We start from the raw sequence: 27436 nt of genomic DNA, 5'->3' as shown, positions 1-27436 counted from the left end.
GACCAATGTATAGAAATACAGCATGGTTTGCGAAGATGTGGCTTTAAAAAAAAAACATTTGACCCAGAAAATTAGTTAAAAAAAGAGAATTGCGAAAAGAAACTGGGTCAATTGCAAATCTACATCACACAGATAAAAATTCAGACAAAAATACAAAAACTGGCTAATTTCCCACTAACAGATAACTGAAAAACGAGATGCGCAATGCATGATGAGAGCCCTCTCAAACAGAAACACAAGGAATTTCTGGAAGCTCATTAACAACATAAATGACCCACAACAGGCAATTCAAAACAATATGGTATCTGAAGCTGGATGGATCATCCACTACGACGAACTATAAAAAAAGAAAGGGCCATCTCAAAACCCTGATTTACCCAACGTGGATAAGTGGGACATTGCGTTCGACAAAGAAGACATCTTACTAAAAATTAAACAAGCTAACTCATCCAGAGCCCACGGCCCAGATGGCATCTCCAACCAAATGCTAAAAGAAAATCCTGATGAATGGGCTGACTTCTGCATGTCCCTTTTCACATGAATGAAAGATGACGGAGAAATTTGTCCTCCTGGAGAAGTGCAATCGTGGTACCAATTTTCAAGAAAGGCCGAAGATCAGACCCGAAAAATTACCGCCCGATTGCACTTCTCGATGTATTGGGCAAAATATTTGCCTCCCTGATCAAAAAAAAATGACGACCTGGAGCTTGTCCACTCAACATTGTGACCACAGACAAACATGTTTCGTGCAGGGGGTGGGATGCAGTGTCAACTTGCTCCTAATCAATTTGCTAAAAATGAAGGCTATCAGACAAGGAACAAAATGTACTTGGCATTTGTAGACCGAGCTCATGCTTTTGACAGGATTGACAGAGAGCTACTATGGACAAAATTAAAAAGATTGAACTTCCCAACAAGCCTTATTTTGGCGATCAAGGAGCTACACTCAGACACCAAAATAAGAATACGCCTAGTTCAATCAGTCACTCTTTCCAAACCAATCAAAACATATAGAGGAGTCAAACAGGGTTGCCCTTGGCATCTCTCCTATTTAACCTTTCCATATCCGACATCGGCAAGACACTCGGAAGTGGGAGTGTTACTTCGTTCTTGCCGAAATATAATGGGAACATCTGGGGTGGATGATGTATGCTGACTACCTCGTGCTGTTGGATGTAACACCAATCTGCTTGCAAAGAAAACTGAACCTACTTGAAACTTATGTAGAACACATCAGCTTAAACATCAATGCCTCCATATCAGAGACTTTGACATTGCAAAATCTAAAAGGAAGAAGAAAAAACACCAAAAAGACCTTCCATTGGTGGTTTGGAAAGGAAACATTGAACTGAGTAGACTCTACAAGATACCTAGGGATTTGGATCAACTCGAGCATCAGCAATTTCCCCTGGGTGAATGTTACCACAGCTAAAAACAAGCAACTAACAGCGCAAAGAGTGACTGTATACAAGACATTCTGCAAATGTTCGCTACTACCTGTAACAGCTTTTTATAAACAAAACGTTGTCCCTGCATTAATCCACGAAGCAGACTGAGCACTAGGCTGCCCTTGGAACCTGTGGTCATCTTTGGAGAACACATTTTGGCAAACGGTGTTGAATCTGCCAAAAGGGGTGCCTGCCCACAGTCATAAGATATGAGCTGGGAATGATATCAATAAATGCTAGAGCGATGTGCAGTACGTTATCACTGTACAGAAAAATCATGATGGATGACAATCCCCCTTAGTTCAATATCTTGTGCTCACAATGTAATCATCTAAATGAACCGATACTCAAAGAATGGACTGATAGATGCGACAACATACTAGCAGATCTTAACATGACAATGACCACGTCACAGACAAATCCTGATGCCGTGAAAAGGAAACTTTGGAACCGAGACTGGTCAGACACTGCTAATCAAAGACATAAATACAAATTGTTCCAAAACATATGCAAGGAATCAAAATCCACGAACAACTTGCCAAAATACCTAGAGAAATTTCCGAATCAACAGCATCAGAACTTGTTCATGAAATTTCGATTTTATCTATTTCTCAACAAAGACTTCTTGGAAAGTCGGAAAATGAATCCATTCAAAGATAACAAATGCAGGTTTTGCAAAAAGACAACAGAAACACTAAAACATCTAACTTTGTTTTGCCTAGCGATAAGAACCCTGAGAACGAGACACCTGGTAATCTTCATAGCTGAAAGACCGCTACTAAGTGGGGCAGAATGGTGGCAAACAATATGCAATGGGCTGAACACTAAACTAACCGACGCATTAACCACTGATTTGGACCAAATATCTAATCTATTGTCATCGTCCTTAGACAACATCCAAATGTGAATAGAGGAATAAACAGAGTAATCCATGTGGACCTCATGGGAGCTCTAACTTTAAGAGACAGAAGGACTGAATAACAAACGAACCCACGCATAAACCACCTACATGGATCAAACATCTAATCTTGTCATCTTGGGTAGACAATATCCAAATGTGAACAGAGGATTAAAAAGGACAAATCCATGTGGTTCTTGTGGGAAAACTAACCTAAGAGACATAAGGACTGCTGAAATATTGAGTTAACCTTGTGCATTACTTGAATCCTGCTTTTTAAAAGTTTGTCACAAACTAAATAAAATTAAAAAAAATTTAAAAATACTTCATCGCAAGTAGGTAAGACAGAATGTCACTTGCAAAAAAACAGATTTCCTTAGAAGATTCATATTCATTTGGTTGGCCAAATCACCCAAATGCCTGATTAGGCATTTGGAAAACATTTTTGTATGGCAAATCAAGCATTTTATATGTTAAGTGATAGATATTTCGATTGCTCACTATCCCTTTCTTATAGATGAGATTGCCACGCTGCCTCTGCAAGAATCGAAATAGCCAATGGTGTTCACTTTCTCAAAAATGTGGTTGTGCGATTGAGGACCACCAGCTATAAAATGCTTTCAATTTACGAACGGAGGCTCCATCAGGCCCCACTGCTATAGAATATTTTAGGTAACAGTGTAACTCTCAAACTCCTTTCATCAATATTGAACACCTCATACACCAAGGGCTTACATGAAGGAATTTCTTCATACCAAATCCTGAAATATACTTTGACTAGACGGACGCCAATATTCCTAGCCTTAAATGACAAGCACTTTTAATGTATAGGTATTAACCTCAGTGTGTTTCCATCCCTTCTCTGAATCATCATAGAAATGGTTTATAGTGATTGCATCGAATGCCAAAGCATTGAATGCCTTAGCATCTTAAACTTAAAAAAAGCAACAACAAAAAATGCATCTAATGCATTTCTTTTCTTTTATTTCTTTTTTTTAATGTGCATCCCCCAACCCCGTTTTTTTAACCCTTAAAACCCATTATTATTAAAATAAAACCTTTACCTTTGAAAAAAATGCATTCGATGCATTTTTTCGATGCATTTTTTTAGAAGCTTTGGGAATTCAATGCTTTGCATTCGATGCAATGACCTGATACCCATAGACATCAATTCCTACTCTGTTGTTATTTAGCTATAGGCATGACCTTCTCTGGCAGATGATGGTCCCTTTAAAGAAGTGTGTGAACTTGAGAAACGAAACCCAGAGTATTATGAGTGGAAAACAGGGTGAGCTCAGGCTATTGAAATCACACAGAAATAAAACCTGATTTTCCGAAGATGGTGTGGCAATAGTCCTCATAAAAGTGATATATGAATGTTTATAAATCACTATGCATATAGTTAAGCATATCCTTTATTACAAAGCTATTAGCATCTAAATAAAATACAAATCTGAGCAAAACCTCCAATAATACATAAAATGCCACCTTGATTTACAACCATTATGCACTGTTCAATTGGAAACAACCCTTTACCATGATTATATTACATTTGTAAGGATTTGTGGTAAACCAACATATACAACTGGAACACCAAGACACGTGATCCGTATGGTTAGGCGCCATTCTGAAAGGTGCAGAGATGTCCTAAGATGTTTCGTTTCTATAGATACCTGAAGGTCTTTCTTCATACGAGGGTAGCTCGGTGGAGATGTAGAGGGAAAGGAAAGAAAAGGAAATGGTTGCTATATTGTAAAAGAATAAAAATCATTAATGCTGTTTGGTACACCTATGTATATTTAAAAAAAGAGAGTGAAATCGAATACCTCTTACCTCATAATTGTCGTAATTGAGCAAATGATAGAATAACTAAGTTGAATGTTTACCTGGGCACCCCGATAAACACTAAATTCCAGAGACGTCATTTGGGGGACTGTTAGGCAGAAAGCGTGCGAAAGCGTGCGAATCGCAGTGCAAGTGTGAAAATCGCAGCGAAACCCGCGCACAGCAATTCATGGAAGTCCGTGCGCGTGTAAATACCAGGATGTGCGCCAAAATTCTGCGTGGCGCACGCTGGTGCCCACGTCTCCAAACAGCGTGCGCTACGCGCACAGCGAAATCGCACATAGTGCGGCACACACAACAAAAGTAGGAGGAACAGGGTGCGTGACATGAGGAATGGGGAACAACGCGTGAAAATGTGGGCTTAATGGGGGAAGTACAGGAGGCAAATGCGTGGAACGCCCACACGCACGTTCAAAACACGTATTCATGGAATTGAACGGGGCTAACGCGTGCGCCAAAAAAGACGCGCTAATCCGGAAACACGTACGCCAGCAGGAAGCAGCCGTACGTGGACCTGCGCAGCATAAAAGTGCGCGCAAACAACAAATAAGCTCAGAAGCCAGGATGAATATACCGTTCCTAGCAGCAGTGGTCGTGGGATACCGCAGGAGGAGGAGGAGGAGGATAGTCAGGCCCAGAATTTTCACACCCACAACCAGCCTTTTTGGGATGCCTGATGACCAGGTGTATGGGAGGTACAGGTTTCCACGTCACATAATACTCGACCTGGTGAGTGAGTGGGAGGATGACCTCACATCACCCACCCTGTGCTCCGAAGCACTCAGCCCCCTGGGGGAGGTCTTCAATGTACTGCACTTCTTGGCCGCTGGATCATTTCAGTGGACAAGTGCTATAGTGGGGAGGTGTCACAGGCCACGCAGTCACACTGCCTACACCAGGTCTTGGCCATCATGACTGCACGTCCATCAGTCCGCAGGCACATATACCTGCCCAGAACACCTGCACAAAGGCAGGCTGCCGTCCAGGATTTCTACGGGGTGTCACAATTCCCCAAAGTCCTAGGTGCCATTGATTGCACCCCTGCACAACGTTGCAACATGCCGGGGCCTGCCGGTGGACATGGTGGTGCCCCCACATCCCCAACCACATGCACAGCCGCTGCGCATGGGATGGGAAAGGGCACGGGGTGAGGCAGCCCATACGCAGCTGGTGGCTAATTACTTCACCTAAAATCACACCCCTGTGGAGTGCACACAGCCCTGGCACATACCAGCTGACAATCAATGATGATGACATAAGGGACAGTCAACTGTCACAACCATACCAACCTGAGATTGGTCACCTGGAAGTGTTACATTGTGTGCATCCCTACCTACACAAGCACCACCAATGCTGTGTCATCAAAAGACACACTTCTATGCTGCTAAATTCATTACCCCCTTGCAAAATACAACATGACAACAGTGCCATGTCACCCAACCCCTCCCCAACACCGCCACCCAACACACCATGGCATGTCACGCTATGTAAGAGCAAACAAAGCAATCCCCAAAACCTGACATAAGTGTCACAAAGTACAGTGTCCCTAATGGAAACTGGCCACACACAATATGCTCCCAGTAATGTAGAACTGACAACACACATGACCAAATACTTACCAACAATACAATGCAGCTACACAACCTCAAACATAGCAAAAACATGACAGTACTAAGTTAAAGTAGTGGTAGTCTTACAACCTGATTATGCCAGCATATCGACCCCTTCCAACTGTACAGTGTTGCTGCCACGCAAATGTGTAAGTTCACTGCTTACAACATGAACTCCATCTCCAAAGTAGACGGCCTTGTGAAGACATAAGGAATGAACCGGCAAATTAAGAGGAAGACATGGATGCACAAGCACATATCAATACACCATGCAGTGTACAATACAACAACAATATTCACTAGGAATTTATACACAGTATTGACTACAGACTGCCCACACAGCTCATGGGAGTCCAACGTCACTGTGTAATTCACTGTCACTTGGGCACACCCTTTGCAAGCCCATGGAAACGGGAAGCAGGAGGGGTGTGTGTCTCACGAACCCAAGCATCTAACCCAAACTCAGGACAAGCCTGCATGTGCCCAGTCGGAATACAGTGGATGCCCACGGGAGCCACACAAGGCAACCCACTGTAAAAAAAAATCAAACATCAAAAATTAAAAATGCCCATGTGGGGGGCACCCAGGAGGTCCGAGGACAGGGTGTGCACCAACAGCCACCTGTGTGGATGTTGGGGGAAAAAACACCTCCATCGGCTCATGGCCTGCACGGCTATGCCATTGTGGGAGAACTGCTGCTGTCGCTCTCATCACCCTCTGCTGCTGCATCAGGAGGTGGTGGTGCTATGGGAGGCAGCCCACGCAAAGCCCTGGTATGGTCCTCCATGGCAGCAAGCATGCGGGTGTGGAAGGTCTCGTTCTGGAGGATTATAGTGCGGAGATCCCCATGCAGCACCTGACGTGATGCCCGGATCTCCTCCCGAGTTGCCTGCATCTCAGCTGAGAGCGAACCTGTGAGCCGCTCCAGCTGCTGTTCTGTCCTCAAGTTAGTGGAAGACTCAAGGTCAACAAGAGTCTCCCTGAGGTGATGGAGTTCTACCCTCAGGGCTTCCCTGTGGCCCTGGGACTCTATTGATATTGATTGGCGTAGAGTCTCCAGTGCCGCCCGTCGGTCCCTGTTGGACGCCAACATGTCTTCCCTGTGTGATTGGCAAATGGAGTCTGTTGCCTGCTGTATTTGCTCCATCTGCCTTTCAGGGGGGACAATGGAAGTGGCCACCCTCTCCATTGCTTGAGCCATCATCTCAACTGATGCTGCCTGTTGGGTTGCCATACCATACATGGATTGTTCCCATACGGTATTTCCTAGTGGCGTACAGCCACCGCGTCGGCGGGCACCACACCTGTTTGGGGCAAGGCGATCTGCGCCTTGCTGTGCCGGCACTGCCTGAGGCTGCAGGACTGCATTCCCCCTCTGATCTGCTGGCCCAGGAACAGGATCAGATGTTGTGGAGTGTGACCCTGCATCCGTAACCGCCAAAGGCAGACTTACCAACACTGACATCCCCATAGAGGGTTCAACCCCTGGTGCAGGTGGGTTGGACAGAACAGAATCCCTGCCAGAAACACTTACCTGCGACGGCACATAGGTCTCATCATCCGAATCAGGACCTGAATAGAGGTATGAGGAGGTGCACCCAGAGACACCCCTGGACAGAATGGTCTGCAGCAAGATTGGGTTCTCACCCACCACCAAACCACGTCCCCCACTGTTGCCCGGTCGTGCCTGAGATTCCTCCTGGGAAGGCAAAAGGCAGGCACTGATGACACCAAGATGGAAGAGCAACACATTTGCTGCATGCTGGGTAGCACTGCCATCAGACATTGGCATGTGAGTGGCATGTCCAATACACATATATGACACATGCCATCACACAGATGGCATGTACCATAGCCATGGTACATTCCACAAGTACATCCATATGTCAGTGAATGAGTACTGTCAGCCATCCATGTGAGATGGACATGATGAGATGAAAATTGCTACATAGTGTGACAAAATACACATGTGCCACACACTGCAACACATCCAGTGTACAAAAATACAGTGATTGCAGGCCGATGTACACATCAATGGTTGTGCACTTCAACATGACAGGAAACAACTATCATGTTCCACATTCAAACAGGCCCCAAAAATGTATGTGATCAGGCCAATACTCAATCAGCCTGAATGGTCAAATCATTCATCTTACAAGGTAACACATGTGGGCCAATGTGGGGTTCATCAATGACAGAAGCATGTCACAAATGTGACAATAGGGCTGAGGAATGCGTAGCAAAAGTGGGAGAATTGAAACAATCAGCCTGAACGAACACTGAAAAATACAAACAATGTTGTTGCAAGATGCCACTTCAAGGGCAACTCCCATAATGTTGCACTAAATTACTACTGTGGGCAGAAGGGATACTGTCACACCCAAATCCAAGGCCACTGAATGTTTTGGATGAAGCACATGGGTGACCCATACCACTCAGGCACACACACCCTCACCTGGCACTCAATCAGAACCCGTCACCTAAACAACATACACATGCATTACACACACATGCATGGGCACTCACCGGACAATGCATCATAATCAGGTAGTTCTCCCACACCTTGGATCTGTTCCTCTGTGACGAAGGCCCCAGCAACAGACTCATGTTCAGTGAGTTTGTTGTCCTCTTGTGGAGACCCACCGCCAGAAACAGAGAAGCGGCATGATTTGAGGCCAGCTTGTTCTTTGCTCTGCGTTTCAGGTTATTAAACCTCTTGTAGCAATCATCAGCTGTGCACCTCACAAATCCAAGGGCACTTATGCGGTCGGCGATGATCTGCCAGTGTGTCTTACGTTGACCAGTTGTGGTCTTGGACCCTGCAGTCACCAGCATTTCGTGCCGACACATAGGACACAAATGCATCAAGTTCTGCATCATTAAAGCAAGGCTTCCTTGACGTGCCGGAGTGTGTAGCCGTGTCTGGGGTCTCAGCCTGTCATGCCAGAGAACCCTTCTTTAAAGGTGGAGCGGAGCCAGAATGGCTTATGCCACTCTGGTCAGTAGGGGCAGAATCACCGGTGGACTGGGTAGTAGGAGTGTGGGAATGCACATTGACCATAGGTCTTGATGCAGGCATTGGTTGCAGGGTAATGTTGGCAGGGGGAACGTCAGTTTGATGGACCTGGACTGACACTGCTCTGGCTGGGAGAGTCAGAGCTGGGGCGGATGGAGCTGCAGCTGCCCCTGCAGCCTCCCCACCCTGCATACTTGGGGCAGCAGATGACATAGCTGCCCCAGATCCACGTGGCTTGGTGACAATAACTTGCACCGCCACACGTGGCCTAGACTTGCTGACCTGGAAGTCAGCCTGGGAGTCATCCTGTGCCAGGTCAGGCGCCACAATGGGCTGGTCCAACAGGGGCTGAGCTGGGATGGTGTCAGCCACGTTTCCCTCAACCATGGGGGGGGCATGGGTGTCCCTGATTGTTCCTCCACACATGGGAGTATAGGGTCACCCTGCAAATCCCGGCCACGTCCCCTACTGTGCCCACCACGCCCACCTTTTGAAGGTCGGACACCTTTGCCTCCCTTCCTGCTTGGTCGCCTCCCAACCGTGGCACTGATGTTGTTGTGCGTATGGGAGTTGCAGTAAACTATTGTCCTGGGCAATTGGGGGTCAAAGGGGTAGGATACTAGATGGAATTCGTACCCTAGTGCTCTAACAAGGCTGTCTGTGACCCCTGGGGGAAGATGACGGGTCATGCAATGCAGAGGCAGCCCAAAATCAAAAATTAACGTGCACACAACCCATCATAGACCACGTGCGTGAAAAAATGAACCTGCACTACGCTGTGGCACCCAGAAACACAAAAATAAGCGTACGCATAATACACGCAGACTACAATGACCTCTGAAGGGGAACGCGACACACGGGGCAAGCACAGTTACTAAGTATGTGCGGAACTCACCGTCTGCCTGGAAAAAGAACGTGAAAAATACGCGCGTGTGCGCGTTGGCAACACCCGCGCAAAAGAAGAATTGTACGCTGTCTGAGGAGACAGGACAAAAGGAGAAGTGAACTCTGTTTGAGAAAACAGGCCCAACAAAAAATCAGAAAAGAGCTGTCAGAGGTAACAGGGAGTACGAACTAGAAACGCTGTGAAGTAATCGCGTGTAAACCGACAAGAAATACAGATTTCACCCACTCGCTCTCCACGAAAAGCACGTACAAGGAAATGGCGTCCTACACATAGCTTTTAAACCGGCCCACACGTACACATCAGATAAGCTTGTACGCGGGCCCTTTCCTCCAATTACACGCGATGACACTCAGACGTGCAGTTTTTCCACGTGTGCTCTGTCATCACGTGCTATGAGGGAAACGGCCACGCGTGTAATGTAACTTACGTGCTTACGCGCTAAGTGCCTTTGGTCCAATGAAATCGCATGCGTGTGCTGACGCGCTTACACGCTAAGGCACTTTCCTCGAGTTACACGCTGACGTGCAATTTCTTCATGTGCCAAATCACTCCGTATCAAGCTGGCCACGAGAAAACACATGGAAGACCACGCTCCTGCCCAGAAGGCCGAATTACTGCCCCCCAGAGCCCCGAGCATGCTCCCACCTGCCATCTGCTGCTGCCTGACTGCCTGCAGCCCACGTGCCCTGCCATTTGCTGCCTGCACATCAGCCAGAGGTGTAGTTGCTGTGACCACCCCTGCTGGAACCGAAGACTCCCGACTGGGATTCCATCACTCCACAGCCAGCCCCAGGACCCAGTTGCCCACCCACTCCTGCCTCTGGGGTTGCCATGTCCAGCACAACAACATCTGGCAGCACTGGCAACCCCCAGCCAGAGAGGCAGAGGGCCGCCAGCTTCACTGCCACCGAAGTTGGTATCCTGGTGGAGCAAGTCCTGGGGCAGTATGATGCCCTCTTTGGAGGTTTGCATGCCGACAATGAAGGACGGACCAGGATCTGGATGGACATCGTGACTGCCATCAACGCGGAGGGGGTGGCAGTCCGCGACTTACATCATGTCAAGAAGCGCTGGGAGGACTTCAGCTCCAGGACCCTCAACAAGGCCCGGCGCCTCGCTAAGGCAGCGGATGCCAAGGAGCGCCGGGACCAGCTGTCGGACCATCAAATGAGGGTCCTGGAACGCATATGCCCAGCGCTCTACGTCCAGATCCTTGAGAGGTAGACCCGTCTGGAGTCGAGCGGTAAGTGTACATGCATGTTGATAGTACGCTGTGCGTGTCGTGGTGTGCCAGTAGTGTGCAGGTTGCACATGTGTTTATGTAGGGCCATGTAGAGATGTGTATGAACATGGGCGTGAGGCTGCCACATGTGAGTCCTCTCAGTTGTGAGACACATTGATGGTGTATGTGTTGGTAAGCATGCTGGGCAAATGCAGGTGTGGGAGCACACATGTTTGAATTTTTGTGTATGTACATTGGCATGGTTGTGGCATCGATGGCGGTTCATAATGCATGTATCTGCACTGTGTGCATGTATGTGTATCTGACAATTGTGCAACTGTGATGCAACATGGATGCACGTGACACTGATATGTGGAAGGATGAATGGCAGATGTGACATGTATGGCGATCTCATCTCTGCAACAGTTGGAGGAGATGTAGACATGCATGTAAGTGTGGTGGCGTGTGTGCATGTCTAGTACACTCCTTGTGTTTCATGTGATGTCAGGCTCACCTTTGGTTGTTCATGCTGTTGTATGTGTATGGATGGTGCTGCCTGGTGCAATATTGCTGTTATAATGTTCATGTGTGTGAGTTAAAATGACATGTGTGTCGTGGAGTGTGATGCTGTGTCTGTAGTGAAACAATGCCACTCATGTGCAACTGTCATGTGTGTATCAGTCCATTGTACAGTGCCCTGATGCCTGTGTTTTATCTCTCCCTGTCTGCAAGGCCCGGCTCCCCTCCCAGGTTGTCATCTTGTCGGGGAGTGAGGAGTCTGGTGCCGCATCCCAGGCTGCAGCTGCCGAGGAAAGGTCTGAGAGGCGGAGGTCAGAGTTGGACTCCTCGGCAGCAGAAGGGGCAGCTGAGACCCCACAGGGTCCGATGGAGAAAGATGGCACAAAGTCATCCAGGTTGGTGGGGGGTTTGGTGGAGGAGGATGCCATGCAAGGGACAGACACGGGGTCTGGAGGTAGGGGTTCCACTGGTGCTAGTGGTGCAGTGCACGGGCAGGGACAGGAGGCAGCACAGGCCACCACGGAGGTGCTTGTGTGTAATCCTGTCCCTGATCCTGTGACTGCATCATCCCACACCAGCAGGGATGCCTACGTCCAGACCCATTTTCAGGGAGGGGATCCGCTTACAACAACTGGCCTTCCTCTCCCTGCGGACGTGGCTATCCGGGACCGGGTTGAGCATGTCCACGGTGGGGTGGCATTGCGTCAATGGGCCATGCGAGGTGACCTGCAGTCTTTTCATGAGGAGACTGCACGTCATCTCGAATGGATCGTTGACCGTGTTGAACTCTGGGAGAGCTCACCAGGGCCGGATTCCTCCGTTTGATGGACCTTGTTCCGACCCCCTCCTCAACTGAACCCCCTTTGTGCCAGTCATACTCCATGCCATCTTCCCACCCATGTATCACCTGGGTACCCTGTGGAGCTGCCTCTGACCGTGCGGCCAGGCTGGTGGAGGACACACCCCTGCCACAGTTTGGAGTCGGACGTCCAGCAGGGATGGCCACATCAACAACTGCACCCCAGCCGGAGGAGGATGTGCAGGCAGCAAGAGCCAGGGCACAGGCAGAGGCACAGCAGCAGCAGCAACAAGGTGGGAGCCATGATGGCTCGGGGCCTTTGTCATCGGAGGGGCAGGCATCGGCCAGAGGGCAGGATGACCCAGGACTGGAAGTGTCTTCTGTGTGGCAGCGGTTAGGCCATGCTATAGATGCGGAGCGGCAGCGGGCAGAAGAGGCACGGCTCACGATGGTCAGGGCGGAGAACTCCATACGGAGGGCCCTGAGGCGGGCCGAGTGCCTCGAGGCAATTTGCAGGGAGTTGGAGGAGAACATGTCGTCGCCCCTGCGAACCCTCAGGGCCATTGAAGAGGACCGCCTCCAGGACATTGAGCAGGAGTTCGATGATGCCCTGGCCCGGGACATCCAAAAGTGAGCCGTCGGACTAGCCCGCTGCCATTGTAAATAGTTTTTAGAGTTATGTTTCCTTTTCGTTTTACTTTTATTTGTGGTCAATGGACAATGCCACACACATTTGTATATAGTTATATTTTTAGGTAGTTTCTTAGGTAGGTTTCATTTGTTTAGTTGGGCTCATGGACCCTTTACATCGTTGGACAATGGATTGATTTATTTTTGGGATTTTTGCACATGGATTAATGGATTTTTATTTTGGACAATGGATTGTATATAGTTACATCATGGATTAATTTGGATTTTTTTTTCATTATGGACATGGAGTAATGTTTTTCTGTTTCAGGACAATGTATTGTAAATAGTTGGACTATGGATTGATTTAGCATTTTTATTTATCATTATGAACATGAAACAATTGATATCTTTTTTTTTACCTTTTTTTGGATTTGCTTTGGTGGAGGGAGAGTTTGGACTGTTTTTCTTTCAATTCTTTTTACATTGCTTATCATTTTCATTCACTCATCTTTTTCACATGCTTTTCATTTCATGTTTGATATTTTGGTATGCTTTCATTTCATTTATTTATTTATGTACATAATACATTTTCATGTTTTAGTTCCATGTGTGGGATTTGCTCATTGGGTTGATGCATGTGAAATTGTGGGTTTACACAAGCAATGCCAACCAGTGTATGTGTGTGATAGACATGTGTTGATGTACATAGTTGAGTTTTCGTTTGTGTCTTGAGATAGGCTTGTCAGTGTGGGGTGGATTGGGAAATCATTGCGTCTCAAGAATGGGGTGGCGTGATGTGGTATTTTTTGGTGTAGAAGTGGGCCATGACTGTGCATCTTTATTTCGTGTAGGGGGGGCATGAGTGGGACATGAGTGGGGGCCTGCTGGCAGGTGCCCCTGACTGCTGGGGGGTGGAGGTGCAGGGGGACATGAGTGGGACATGAGTGGGGGCCTGATGGCAGGTGCCCCACACTGCTGGGGGGTGGGGGTGCAGGGGGACCTGAGTGGGGGCCTGCTGGCAGGTGCCCCTGACTGCTGGGGGGTGGGGGTGCAGGGGGACATGAGTGGGGGCCTGCTGGCAGGTGCCCCTGACTGCTGGGGGGTGGGGGTGCAGGCGGACATGAGTGGGATATGAGTGGGGGCCTGCTGGCAGGTGACCTTGACTGCTGGGGGGTGGGGGTGCAAAGGGACATGAGTGGGTGATCAGTAGTGCAAGCTGACATGTGGCTTGGCTGGGGGGCATGCCCATGGTAGATGGGCTGCCTGCGGGACATGACCAGGGGTGCTGGGTAGTCCCCTGTGGTGTGGGCTGCCTGCAGGGGCTGTGGGGGGTGTAGAGGGAACACCTGGGAGGACCCACACTGCCAATTCACGTGTAGGACTCCCCGCGCACCCCCGAAATTCAGTACACCACTCTGACAGCAAAATCGCGTTTGAGACTTCCCACGCACCTCAGTTATCCACATACCCCACTCGCACAGGGCCAATCGCATGTGAAACTTCCCGCGCACCCCTGAAATACACATACCCTGCTCAAATCACGTGTGAGACTTCCCACGCACCCCAGTTATCCACGTACCCCACTCGCACAGGGCCAATCGAGTGTGAAACTTCCCGCGCACCCCTGAAATACACATACCCTGCTCAAGTCACGTGTGAAACTTCCCACGCACCCCAGGAATACACATACCCCACTCGCACAGGCCCATAGCGTGTGAAACTTCCCGCGCCCCCCAGTTATCCATGTACCCCACTCACACAGGGCCAATCGCGTGTGAAACTTCCCGCGCACCCCGAAATACACGTACCCTGCTCAAATCGCGTGTGAGACTTCACGCGCACCCCAGTTATCCACGTACCCCACTCGCACAGGGCCAATCGCGTGTGAAACTTCCCTCGCACCCCCGAAATACACGTACCCTGCTCAAAACGCGTGTGAGACTTCACGCGAAACCCAGTTATCCACATACCCCACTCGCACAGGGCCTATCGCGTGTGAAACTTCACGCGAACCCCAGTAATACCCGTTCCCCGCTTGGCGTTTGCTGTTTGGCAGCCCTGTAAACTGGTCCAGGGTTAGCGGAGCCCTTCGCGCTGGATGGGGATTTTGATGGCTTTTCCTTGCGCTAGGGGCGTTCTTGGGGGCGTAACTGGTGCTGCTGCAGGGTCGCTGTGCCACTTCTCCTTCCCTTGAGCTGGTGGGGTCATCCAGTTCACCTATCGCTTCCTCGGACCTGCCTTGGTCGAATCAACAGTGCCCAGCACTTGGAGACCGGATAGCCAGGCAGCTATCGACCCGGACCGCGATTAAAAGGAGCATACCTTTTAAACTTCGTTTGGCAGCACCGCGGCTGGTTTCATCCCTGGGTAGTGCAGCAACTCAAACCTTCCTCCACGACGAGAGCCTCTCTTCACGGTCCAGGTCGATAGCTGCCTGGCTATCCGGTCTCCAAGTGCTGGGCACTGTCGATTCGACCCAGGGAGGTCCGAGGAAGTGATAGGTGAACTGGTTGACCCCACCAGCTGAAGGGAAGGAGACTCTCTCGATAAAGATCTCCTCTCGTCGTGTGGAAGAAAAGTGGTCAGATGATCTGGCAGGGCTACACCGATGGTGTAGATGCTGAAGATGTCTGTGGCTTCTCTCCCCTTCGGTTCTGTAGTTCCAGTGGTGACGTCTTGCTCTTCATGTCCTCAGGACTCTGCTTTTATGCAGAAAGAGACCCATTCATACAGCCTAGCTGTCACTCACACAGTGGAGTGGTCTTCTTGGCGGGAGACCCTCCAGCCTATCAGGTTAGAGTGCGACCTGAGTTGCTGGGGCAACTCTGTCCAGGGGTTCTACTCCCTCTCCAAAACAACAGACCTACCCCAGACTCAGAGGCGCCGAAAGGAGGGCTTCTTGGCAGAAGCCCGCCAAAAGAGCAAACAAAGGATCCTCGACCTGAGTTAGGAGTTTAGAGTAAGACACGAGAAAGAAATTATATCAAAGTTCTGTCAAATAAAATTTACCGGAGTAAAGTTAATAATAAAATAAACCAGCGGAATGTTAGAGGCTGTCAGTAAAAGTATTAGCCTCGAACAATGGGAAAATCCCATAGGAAAATATTTGCGGTCGAATGTAAAAGGTAGTAACCACTGCCACCAGCCAGAAACTTTGTAGAGGGGGACTTTAAGGTACCCTCTCGAAAATGAACATGGGGGTAAAACTATTAACCTCTTCCAGTACTTCCATATTAAGATGGGGTGTACTGGTTTAGTTCATAAAGATTGAATAGTAAAATCAATGGGGACTTTACATGCACTGGGAGACAGTAGTCAGTCCCAGGGTATGGAGTCTGTTTTTGGGGGTCGCTACGACACCCCTGTGTCACGGCACGGAGGGTGCTGTGTAACACATGTGCATAAAGATGGTTCCTATGGGTGAGAGAAAAGATCCCATAGGCATTAAACACAAATACAGCCTAGAACACACATAGCAAAGATGCCTAAGAGTGGGAAAAAAGAGTCTCACTCTTAGCAGGTAAAAAGAAATAAACCCTTCAAATCCAGCAAAGCTGCGGGGGGACTCTATAGATAAGGGAAATTAGCCATAAGTGAGAATTCTCCACAACAGGGAACCCTAGGGGTCACAGTTACAACCCTTGTGACACCACTTTAAAACAAATTAAAGTTTTGACACATTGGGGGACTTTACGACCTAGGAGGTAACCATGCTGCAATTTGCGGCATGATTTCCCCCTTACCTGGTACTGGGTTCCTTAAATGAGGAATTACCGGGCCATTCCAACCTTGGAGGACCCGGTAATTCCTCAATCGAGGAACCCGGACCCAGTACATCCCATTCCCATTTGAGCCCCCACAGGGATCAATGAGAATGGGGGGGGAGCTAACAACGGGCCCGTTCAGAACGGGCCCGTTGTTAGATCCCTGGTCTGCTAGCGGGACCCGCTAAGGGCACCTGGTTTTACCAGTCGCCGTTTGCGGGTCCTGCGAGCAGACTCGTAATGGGCCGGTAAGGGTTGACGGCTCCAGCACCATTACCGGTGCCGTTAACCCCTTACTGCCCACCTCGTAATGAGGCCTATGGTCTGGTGGGTCCCCGGCCCAGTCCTTACCCATCAGGGTGAAGGCTGGGATTAGCACTCAGTAGGGGTTGGAGCTGCCCGTGACATGTGGCACCTATCACATGCCACGTTCAGCTCCAACACTGTCTCCCTCAGCTTCCGTGTAGCTCACATACAGGAACCAGGAAGCTCTTGCAGCATGGCTGCAAGAGCGTGGTGTGTGCCTGTGTAGACAATGTAATGGGTGGATTTTAGAGAAGGTGTGAGTTACTGGTGGGTGGATGAATGAGAAGTAATGTGATGTGATGTGTGTTTTTGAGAGTTCTGGGTGGGTGAGTGTGTGCCTGTGTAGAGAATGCAATGAGTGGATGTAAGAGAAGGTGTGAGTGACTGGTGGGAGAATGAAAAGTGATGTGATGTGTATTTTTTAGAGTTCTGGGTGGGTGGGTTTGTGCCTGTTTAGAGAGCGCAATGAGTGGATGTAAGAGAATGTGTGAGTGACTGGTGGGTGAATGAGAAGTGATGTGATGTGTGTTTTTGAATGTTCTGGGTGGGTGTGTGCCTGTGTAGAGAATGCAATGAGTGCATGTAAGAGAAGGTGTGAGTGACTGGCAGGTGAATGATAAGTGATGTGAAGTGTGTTTTTGAATGTTCTGGCTGGGTGGGTGTGTGCCTTTGTAGAAAATGCAATGGTTGGGGGTAAGAAAAGGTGTATGATTTAGTGACTGGGGGTGAAAGAGTATGAATGTGATGGAGTGTTTTTGAATGTTCTGGGTGGGTGTGTACCTGTGTAAAGAATGCATTGAGTGTTTGTAAGAGAAGGTGTGAGTAACTGGTGGGTGAATGAGAAGTGATGTGAGGTGTCCCGTCATTATTTCGAATTCCAAAGGATCGAATGCAATACCTTTGAATCAAAAGGACTGGAAAAAAAAGACTGAATGCCTTTTTTTAAATGTATTTTTTATTTTTTGGTTTTGGTATAGGTAAAATTATTGTTTTTTGGCCAAATAACGGGGCTTTTTGGAGGACCCCCCGAAAAAAAAAAAAAAAAAAAAATTTGATTATTATTTTTCCGGTCGAAACTTTGTATTCGATTCTTTAACCCGCAACCGTGATGTGATGTGTGTTTTTGAATGCTCTGGGTGTGTGGGTGTGTCCATGTGTATAGAATGCAATAAGTGGATGTAATAAAAGTTGTGAGTGACTGGTGGGTGAATGAAAAGTGATGTGATGTGATGTGTGTTTTTGAATGTTCTAGGTGGGTGGCTGTGTTCCTTCCTGTGTAAGGAATGCAATGAGTGGATGGGTGTGTGCCCGTGCAGAGAATGCAATGAGTGCATGTAAGAGATTGTGTGTGTGTGAGTTACTGGTGGGTGAATGAGTATGAAATGAATGTGATGGTGTATTTTTGAATGTTCTGGGTGGGTGGGTGTATGTGACGCCTGTCTAGAAAATGCAATGGGTGGAGGTAAGAAAAGGTGTATGATTGAATGACTGGTGGGTGAATGAGTATGAAATGAATGTGATGGTGTGTTTTTGAACGTTGTGGGTGGGTGGGTGTATGTTACGCCTGTCTAGAAAATGCAATTGGTGGAGGTAAGAAAAGGTGTATGATTGAGTGACTGGTGGGACTGGGTTGAATGAGCATGCATGTGATGGAGTGTTTTTAAATGTTCTGGGTGGGTGGGTGTGTGCCTGTGTAGAGAATGCAATGCGTGCATGTAAGAGAAGGTGTGAGTGAGTGATTTGTGAGTGAATGATCATACATGTTGTAGCGTGTGTTTGAATGTTCTGGTGGGGTTTGTTGTGTGCATGTGTGGTGAATCCAGTGTGAGCGAATACAAGAGGAGATGTCTCGGGAGGATAGCTCATGGGCAACGTTCTCGCCTTGGAAGCAAGAAGACACGGAGCACCACAGGTTCAATCACCACAGGTTCAATCAATGGGTCCGCGCTTAGAAACCTCTGGGTATTAAGCGCGTTATAAATAGCCTATCATATCATTTCATGTATGGGTGAGTGACCAGTGGGTCAAAGGGGGTGCTTTTGGGTGCAAGGCCCTGGAAGACTGGGGATCATTGTAGCATTTTGTCACATCCTTTATTGACTTTGCATGTTTTACTGGTATTTTTGGGCAAAGGCAAGCTTCTGTGTGCTATTCCCTGGCTAGAATGGCATTTTGGTGCAGTCAGTCTAGCGATTGCTTACTGTGGCATGACATTTATTACTTGGCATTGTTAAAAAAGCAAGCATGATAAGTAGTGTTACTGAGCTAGACTGATGTTTCGGCATGGTGACCTGTATATTCTTCACTGTAGCATGACTTTTTATTAACTGAGCATCTATGATGAATCAAGCATGATAAGTGTTCTTATGGGTCTAGACTGGCTTATATTGAAACCAGTTTGGACAGGTTTTCCTATTCTTGCGTGTCACTTTTAATGGCCAAACCAACGTGAGTATATAATTACATAGGAGTACTGGCATATATTGGCAGAGCCAGTTTTGTGCCCACAGCCAGTAATGATACTATAGAAAAAAGTCTTAAAGCGAACATAAGTATGGTCTTATATGGGAATACTATCATATGTTGGTGGAAACAGCATGGAAATGTATTGGCACATCCAGCATACAAATGTTTTTTATACTGGGATATCTTGCATGATAATGACCCTGTGCCTTTTGGTGACTTGCATCTATTGTACTTTTTCATGATTTACCCTACACCCTACTAAACTGATTGTTGCCCTTTTACCCACATTGTTTACAGTTTACCCACACTTTGCCAGAAAGAGTGCTTTGTAATCACCATTTTAAACCATTATTCAAAATATTTACTCTCGGGAGGAAGACGAATCTTCCCCTGCTCCCCTCCAGCCCATTTTTCATAGTTTGGGTTCCCTCGCTATTCTCAGTCACAATCTCGTACTTGTAGCAAATATTTACACCATCCAAAAAAAACACTCACCAGCCACCACTGGTGGCTGGTATATTTGTGGACCAGGCAGCACCCCCTTCTCTCTATGTTACGTTAAATATTTAAGCTTTGATTGAAAAACATATTTACTTCTTTCACTTGCAGTAGTGCATGCCCCAGCAGCGGCATAATCATCATGGACTAGCGCACACGTGGTGGTCCGGACCGGCCCGGGTATGGTATGCCGTGTGCTTTGTTGAGGAGCTTCGGAGGGCCCCCACAGCATGGATCACAGGGGAACTGCCACATTTTGTGCTACGCCAATGGGCGCCACTGGGTCTGACTAAGGGGTAGTGAGCAGTGCGCCCCTTGAAGTCTGCCAGTGAGTACCAGGGTGAGAAGCAACGTGTGGGTGTTTTCAATTTGAAATAACTTTGTGGTGCTATGAATGTATGTGTGCAGCAATGATACTACATTAAATGGTGTATTTTTTTTTCTTCCTCTGGCACCCTGTATTATGCTTAGATAATAAAAACTATGGGAGAGTCTTGGGTATATTGAAAGAAACATTCCCAGGTATTATACTCCAGCAAAGATAACATTCTCAGGTGCACTCCCCTCTGTGCATGCAGACCAGTCTAATAGGTTTCTCTATCGTAGTGGTAGCTGAATCATATATACATTTATAACCAGGGAATGTTGTTGATACTAAATCTTTGTCACTGATTTAATTTTTAGGCCTTGCTCATGCAGCATCTTTTACTTGGTTAAACAGCAGAGCATGCCTCTGCATATCGGTGCTTTTTTGGCTTGTTTACATAGCAATGCCACAGATAACAATTACTTTTGTGTCCATTGGTCTATAGATGTTTATTACACTAGCTGTAGCTTGCGTTACAGATGTTGGTTACCCTGTTAGAAATACTGCATTATGTATGTTTTACATATAGATTCCACGTCGGATTTTAAAAATGGCATACCTCAAATGTGTAATTATGGACAAATTGTGCCTCCCTCTGTGCCTTGGTTCGTATAGCTGGCTGCGTATAGCTGGCTGAAAGCAGAGCACCTGGAACCACAGGTGATAGATGCATCTAAATAATCTGAAGGTCGTTTGCCATCACTTCCTGTGGTGTCATGTGGGGGTGGGGTCAATTTACATCACTTCCTGTGATGTCACTAGGGGGTCAAGGGTCATGTGATGTCACTTCCACTACCCCAGGCATTTTGGTGAAATGACGTCCCTGCTAAATGGGGCTAAGAAGCTGGAAGAGAAAGAATAGGATTTTGTCCCATTGTTTAAACTCTGAATCTAGACAACAAAATAGAAATGCTAAATCGACACAACAAAACACAATCACACTATACAGTGCAGGGCAAGGAGAAAAACATACTTCATACCTCATGTTAGTTGCTGGGTCCATTGTTTGAATTACTGCCAGACAATGGTAAAAAAAAATATGTATAGATTGGCCAATTTACAAAAACTGAGAAGGATGGTGGAAATAGAGTAATATCTGTCTCACAGTCTATAGTAAGACGTGCTCCTTCCTTTATATCTCTATGTATATGTTTAAAAAAGGAGGGTATGTTCCTGAATACATTGCAAACATTGAAAAAGGAAGACATTGGGCCTCATTACGAGCATGGAGGTAGCCATGCCCTTAATAAGGGCATGGCTGCCTCCATACCGAGTTCCAATAACGGGTTCTGTGAATGAGGAATTACCGGGTCATTCCAACCTTGGAGGACCCGGTAATTCCTCATGCACAAAACTATTCACCATTCCAATTTGAGCCCCCATAGGGCTGAATGGGAATGGGGATGGAGTTAATAATGGGCCCGTTAATAACGGGCCCGTTATTAGCTCCTTGGGGCCTCATTACGAGTTTGGAGGTAGCCATGGTGCTAATAGCACCTTGGCTGCCTCCAAAATTGTGTCCGGGTACGTGGACTGTGAATGAGGAATTACCGGGTTATTCCAACCTTGAAGGTCCCGGTAATTCCTCATTCACAATACCATTCTCCATTCCCATTTGAGCCCCCAATGGGAATGGGGATTTAGCTTATAATGGGCCCGTTAATAACAGGCCCGTTATTTGCTCGTTGGTCCCCTCGCGGGACCCGGAAAGGACGTCTGGTTTTACCAGACGTCTGTTCCGGGTCTCGCAAGGAAACCTCGTAATAGGGCGGAATGAGTTTACCGGCACCATTACCGGTGCCGGTAAACCCATTCCGCAAGGATTGTAATGAGGTCCATTGACTGACAATGCCAATGCTAATTAATATGGCCATTGGGACCCGCTGCCTGCCCTTCTCTGCCCAAAAAGCATCCTGCTGGGATCTCTTTGAGCTAGCTGTATCAAGCAGTACAATAAAATGTTGGCCTGCCAGTATTAATTCTAAGCAGCCACTGGTGTAATGAAATGTCTGAACCGAGGGTGCCTTTAGCCACTTGATTTCTATATGTTCCTTGCATTTACGGCTTGCTAGTGGGTAAGATAGCTCAGTGGGTTGAGCTCTCACTGCTGCGATCTGTGTATGATTAGCAGGTCGCAACTTCGAATCCTGGCAATGCCAACTCAGCCTTCAATTCTTCCGAAGTCAATAAATAAGTACCAACTTCGCTTGGGTGATAATTTTATGTAAATACGTTCTCTGTAAAGTGCTTTGGCGAAAGAGTTATATAAATTACACATCCTTATCATTAAAAACAAGCATTGACAAAGCCAATAACCTTCTTCAGTGTAGCCACTGGTATCATACTACGCCCTTCTAAAGATACAATTTTCCATCTTATGGACCTTTTGTACTGTTATGTTTGTTCCTTTCAAAGGCCTACCCAATTCCTTCACAAAAGCCCAAACTGTTGGATTTGACAATACTTCTTTGTCTAATACAATAACTCAAGATGATGTCATGCAGACCTTAAATAGCCACAGGTGTAAGCAGGGCTTTAAGTGGGGTAAGAAATCGAGGGGGGCCCTCATTTGGGGGTGGTGGCTTGTGGGATAGGCTTGGCCTTAAAAACGTACACAAACCATAGTAAGGTAAGCAAACATTTTATATATTTGTATGCGTAGTATGCAAGCCATCTTTCATAAACATAGAAATATATAACATATTTCTGTTTATAAAAGATGGCGTGAAAAGTACACAAACCATAGTAAGGTATGCACATAAATATAGAAATGCTTACATTTATATATTTGTTTGCGTTCCTTACTATGGTTTGTGTACTTCAAGATGGCTTGAAAAGTACATGAACCATAGTAAGGTACGCACACAAATATATAGCATTTATATATTTGTGTGCGTACCTTATGGTTTGTGTACTTTCCAAGACATCTTTGTTAAACATCTCTATGTTTATAAAAGATGGCTTGAAAAGTGCACAATTCAATCCATCTTTTATAAAGCTTTCCAGTCGGACAAAGCCTGACGCGTCTTTGTCCGTCGGCAAAGCTTTATAAAAGATGGCTTGAATTGTGCACTTTTCAAGCCATCTTTTGTAAACCTCGAAATATGTCGAGGAGTCCACAGGTTCGCCGAGGGTTAAAGACCCCTTGGCGACCTGGGGAAACAAAGGCACAGTAACTTGCCTTGGTGACTCCTTGCGTGAGAGGTCACCATAGGAAGTTACAGTGACTGACAGAAGTGCCAGCCAGCTACAGTTACTATGGCTAGCTGACACTTCTGTCAGTTTGCCTGAACTAATGGCAGGCGCATCTCCCGTCGCGGCTGCAGCCGCAACGGGATAATGCATCCTGCCAACGTTGTGGTGGGACCGGGGCCCCGGCAGGGCTCTGGCTCAACCCTACGTTTGGGAAACTGCCGGGGCAGGCCCCGGTCCACTTAAAGCACTGCGTTTAACAGCAGAATAAAATAGTAGGTTCAGAACGATAAATGTTTACAAACCACAAAACTTGACGCTCTACAGGTGGATGTTTGCTCTCAGAGAGCCTGCTGGGAAAGTTTGGCTTTCCACGCCCTTGAACATTCACCGTCCTCTCTTTTCTTCTTATTTTCCGCGCTTTGGAATTCAACAGCGAAAGTTGCATGAGTAAGAATTTAATTTTCTGCTCTAATTAAAGACCATTCTGAAATAAATCATGCGATCCATTAGGCCGCGTTTTCCCATTAATGAGCCTTCGTTGCTGGCCGTCAGTGGCGCTCTGCTCTGCTCTGCAATCTTGCTTGTGTTTGTCGCGCGCTCCTGTGTGTCAGAATGCATTTCTTTCGTCTGATTGGGTTAGTTGGCTGATTAGTCAGGGTTCCCGTGCCCGGTCCCTTTCATCGCGCATTTCTAACAGCAGCTGCAACAAGGAAAGCAATTCTGTGAAATAACTCTAATAAATCACTGTAATTGGATCACTAACTTTTAAGCATTTCTCTAGCACCCGCGGCATCTCAAAAACTAAAATTGCATTAGAAATCTGCTTTCATATGTACCGTGGAAGGCTCCGATGTTTGAAAGCATTTCATAATGACTTAATCGTAGTTGTTTTTGTAATTACTGAGGGTTCGTTGGCTTGCTGTGATTTTTGGAAGTATGATTTGAGATGACAGGCGAAGCCTGAAATCTCCAGTGAAACATCTAGAATTGCTGATTGCAATGTAATGGAAAGCGGACTTTCATAGCGCAACTTCAGCATTTTGGCAGCCTCGTGGCGCTTGGTGAAAGATTCAAGGTCGTCTCTATGTCTATGGAGCGATTGATCAAAAGCCACATGCGAACATTTGACTGATGTGAAGTTGCTGGAAGACCACATAAGGTTGAATACTGAAGCCGGTGGCAGATTTAAGGCAAAGGGTCTTGTGGGCAAAAATAACAGAGAGCCCCGGTGGGCGGGTCATGGGGCAAAGCATAGAGTGGGCTGAGTTGTACAATGGTGAACTTTAGGGACAAATGCTATGTTTGTTACAGTTTTCTGTGTTTGGGGGGAGACAGCTTGGCCTCCTGGCCAGATTTTGCTGTCCATGGTGGTAACATTGAAGGATCAAGCCTGAAGCTGATGTTGGAAATGATAGGGTTCAAGGCAAAGGGCAACAACATGGGCAGTGGGAATGAGGACAGGATAGTGCGGGAGAAACGTAGAGAAGGCGTAGGTAACATGAACACAGATGCTACATGCGACTAGCGAATGATGGATGGCAGAAGCGTTAAGGAGAGATTGAGAGTGAGGGAAGGCAGGCAATAAGGTTATTGAAGGGAGCAAGGTAAGGGTACAAGGATGAATGGGTACAGAGAATGACCAAGGGCAGAACAATGGAACAATAGTTAATGAGGCACAAGAGTGAGGGAAAATGCAGGGGAAAGAGGAATAAAGGGAGGAAACATCTTCGAGAGCAGAGGGTTCAGGAGTGTGAGGAGAATGGGGAATAGTGGAGGTCTAAAGAGTCAGGGAGAAATTAAGAGTGAGAGAGGGCAGAAGAAAAGGGGAGAAGGGAGGCTAGTGCGTGAGGAGTGGGGAGTGAAGGGGCAGAAATGTAAAGGAAAATGGTATATAAATTAAATGGAAGGGGAGGCTTCCCTTTCCATGTAGCTAGTGGTTCTGTGCACGGGAGGGTGAGGCAGCCTGGGACCTATCAAAAACGTGTTGAGGAGCATCATCACTAGTATATGCAAGCATTAGCGAAATGCATTCTAGCATTTCTTGTCATTTTTCAATCATTGATAAACCACGATTGCAAGTGGTTTGCTGTGGGGGCGGCCACCTACTGGCGTACCATCTCTTATTGCAAGTATACTAATACAGACGGGATCCGATCGCTCGGTTCCGTCTGTGTCCTCATTCCTGGCCGAGCGCGTGCCAGTTTCCCCGCTGTTCGGGGGAGAGAGACTACGTGCACCAGTGGTGGAACACTTCATTGACCTATGCCTTGTATGCCTAACAGTCCCACAGTGTTGTTATTGTGTTGTTCGGTGTATGTGTTCAAGAGCCTCTGGAGGGAGGGGACAAGCAGCTTCCCCTATTTTGGCAGTCTTACTGCACAGCAGCACATTTCTTTCTTTCATAGCATTAAATGCACACTTTGCCTTGTGTGCATGTTACATGCTGCCCTTTCCTGGCTGGTGTGACCTTAACAAAAGACTTTAAATGCATTCTTTGCAGCAGATTATAAACTAACTTTGATAGCATTGAGCAGTGTTATCAGCTTTTTGCCTGCATTAGCACCTTGTTGACAGAGCAAATTATAACCTTTCTGTGGCAGTTTAGTATTTCAGCTCCCCTCTGGCTGCCTGCCCCGTGGCATTAAAGAGCATTCCTTTGTATCCATTCTTATGTAAGCAACCCAAGGGTCCACAGACTGTATCCACCACCCTAACTGTAAGTATTGCGGTACCATTCCTATTGAAATGGGCCTCCATGAGTCCTGATAAATGTTTAGCCAAGCCCTATGATCGAGCACTAAAACTACTCTTTGTTGTTCCATTATGCCTGACTGCCGGCAAGGTGGGATGAGGGCGTGGCTGTTGTGAAGAGATTGGGAAGGTGAAGGACCAGAACACAGCAGGGCTCGCTCGCCCTTTGTCCATCAACCGAGTACCAAGTCCACCTCTGACTGAAGCGCGACTTGCAGTACGTTGGATTTCTGGGTACAGAGCCTGCAGACTGTCGAAGAAGATAGGAAAAGCCGCAGCAAGTAAGTGAAGTGGTTCGGTGGAGAGGAGGGATGGGAAAAAGAAGTATGGTGCTGGGGGCAGACCTCACCGAAAAGAACCAGGAGAAGAGGCTGGGAACAAAAGACTGACCTTGGGGTGGCAGCTTTTACAGTCTGTATTCCGCAAAAGTAAGTCTTTGTTCCCAGCATTCGGACACCCACCAAATAGATGTGATGTGCAAGTCCTGTTTTACAGGTTCCCCTTGATGTACCACTCTCATAAGAAGCAGCATAGACTATTGGGTGGAAATGTATGGCAGAAAGTATTTCCAGTCTTCTTAATCCTCAACAGAAATTGCCAGCATATTTTTATTGACCAGTACTTCATTTGGAATAAGTTTAATTTATTTTCTTTCAAACGATATGACGTTAACATTAGTTTGTTTGCATATCTTACCCAAACTTTATAAGATACACCCAATACAATAAGCTGTAGTAAGCAAATATCAAAGATACGGGTCATAAATCCATTGAGCTTATTCACAGTAGCTATGCATTGAAGTGTGAGTGGTGTTGGTCAGTAGCAGGTTCAATCTGGTCAACTTTTGCGCCCTAAATGCTAACATCACACACTTGTTCGGTCAAGTATCTTGGTGTCCTTGTATTCTCTTTAGCTTGTATTATGTTTGGTATTATGTCGACCATTACGTGAAATTTGTGAGCATGTAATCTCCTCCTAGTAGAATGCCCTGTGGTATGGTATCGGCATTCTTTTAAAAAAAATAAAGAAACCAAGTGGAGAGAAAACGGTTAAATATCAATTTAAACAAAGAACCATAGTAAGGATAACTGCAAAAATATGTAATCACGACAAATACATTTTGAAGCGAAATATATAAGCAGATGAAAAAGCCCTGAAGAAGCCTGTGCTAAGGTTGTTACATTAACAAAACGCA

This window comes from Ambystoma mexicanum, chromosome 4p (genome assembly GCF_040938575.1).
Source record: "Ambystoma mexicanum isolate Mex_15411 chromosome 4p, UKY_AmexF1_1, whole genome shotgun sequence".
Lineage (NCBI taxonomy): Eukaryota > Metazoa > Chordata > Amphibia > Caudata > Ambystomatidae > Ambystoma > Ambystoma mexicanum.
This window is presented reverse-complemented; position numbering follows the sequence as displayed.